Source organism: Cebus imitator, unplaced genomic scaffold, assembly GCF_001604975.1.
Source record: "Cebus imitator isolate Cc_AM_T3 unplaced genomic scaffold, Cebus_imitator-1.0 Scaffold41, whole genome shotgun sequence".
Classification (NCBI taxonomy): Eukaryota; Metazoa; Chordata; class Mammalia; order Primates; family Cebidae; genus Cebus; species Cebus imitator.
The window spans coordinates 9,229,674-9,231,744 of NW_016107356.1; positions in this window are offsets into that span (position 1 = coordinate 9,229,674).

Consider the following 2,071-nt stretch of genomic DNA (forward strand, 5'->3'; position numbering starts at 1 on the left):
AAAAAAAAAAAAAAAAAAGAAAGAAAAAAAAATCAAGAATAGCAGAACAAACCCTTCTGTTCCTTGTTGCCCAGGCTGGAGTGCAGTGGCGCGATCTCAGCTCACTGCAACCTCTGCCTCCCGTGTTCGAGTGATTCTCCTGCCTCAGCCTCCCGAGTAGCTGCATTACAGGATGTGCCACCACACTCGGCTAATTTTGTATTTTTTTGTTTTGTTTTAGTAGAGACGGGGTTTCTCCATGTTGGTCAGGCTGGTCTCAAACTTCTGACCTCAGGTGATCCACCCACCTCAGCCTCCCAAATTGCTGGGATTACAGACGTGAGCCACCCCACCCAGCCCTGTCAGACATTCTACTACATTTGCGTATTGGGGTGTGTGTGTGTGTACACACTCATGTCATTTCTTCTGTAAGACTTTCACTTCTCCCCCCGTGATTTGTTTGTTTGCCTGCTTTTGTGGGTGCAGATTCATGGGTTCCTGCTTTTTCATGGGGTCATAATCCATGACAGAATGACAGACACTGTGTAAAGCTGTCAGGCAATCTACACTAAAGCAGAGCATATGCACACTCTGTGACCCAGCAACCGCTTCTTGGGTATAAACACACCACAGCCCATACGTGTGCTCATCAAAAGACAGGTGCAAGTATATATCTATGAGAGCTACTTATTTTGAGGTCTTCTGTGGTTCCATGTTAATTTTAGGATTTTTTTTCTATTTCTGTGGAAAAACGCCTTTGGAACTTCTATATATGAGTTTTATGATCTTTTCTATATATATGAGGGTTTTCTATAAATGAGATGGTGTCATCTGCATACACAGACAATTTAACTTCTTCCTTTCTGATTTGGGTGACTTTTATTTCTTATTCTTAACTAATTGCAGAGCTCCTTACTCCAAACTAGAAACAACCAATGCCCACCAACCATAGAATGGATAAATAAATTGGAGTTTATTTGCAGGAATGGTAAACTATACGGAAGCAGGAGTGAATGTCCAACTTGAAAGACTCTTACAAATAGAAGGAATAAGCCAAAGAAGCCAGACAATGAAGAGTGCATACCATGTGATTTCGCTTATCTCCAGTTCAAAAAGCAGGCAAAATTAGTGTATGGTATTAGAAGTCAGGATAGCGGGGCTGGGTGCGGTGACTCATGCCTGTAAGCACTTTAGGAGGAAGGTAGGCAGATCGCTCGAGTCCAGGAGTTCGAGACCAGCCTGGGCAACATGGCAAAACTGTCTATACCAAAAAAATTTGCTATATTTTTTTCTTTGAGACAGAGTCTCCGTCTGTCACTCAGTGCTATGATACCATCTCGACTCACTGCAGCCTCCACCTTCTGGGTTAAAGTGATTCTCCTGCCTCAGCCTCCGCAGTAGCTGGGACTACAGACATGCACCACCATACCTGGCTAATTTATTCTTTCTTTTTTTAGTAGAGTCAGGGTTTTGCCATGTTGGCCAGGCTAGTCTCAAACTCCTGACCTCTGGTGATCTGCCCACCTTGGCCTCCCAAAGTGCTGGGATTACAGGTGTGAGTCACTGTGCCCAGCCCATACAAAATATTAACCAGGTGTGGTGGTGTGCACCTGTAGTTCCAGCTACTCTGGAGGCTGAAGTGGGAGGATCACCTGAGCTGGGAATTTGAGGGTGCAGCGAGCCTTGATCATGCCACTGCACTTGAGTTTGCATGACAGAGTAAGACCTGTTTGAAAAAAAAAAAGATAGTGGTTATCCCTGGAATGTGGATGATGACCAGAAGGTTCTAGTTATATTCAGTTTCTTTTTATTTTAGTTTTTTTAGAGACAAGGTTTCACCATTTTTCAGATTAGCCTTGAACTCCTGACCTCAGGTGATCCACCCACCTCGGCCTCCCAAAGTGCTGGGATTACAGGCATGAGCCACCACACCCAGCCTGATTTTAGTTTTTGAGACAGTCTCGCTCTGTCACTCAAGCTAGAGTGCAGTGGTACACTGTCAGCTCACTGCAACCTCCGCCTTCCTGCTTCAAGTGATTCTCCTGCCTCAGACTCTCACATAACTAGGATTACAGGTGCCCACCACCACACC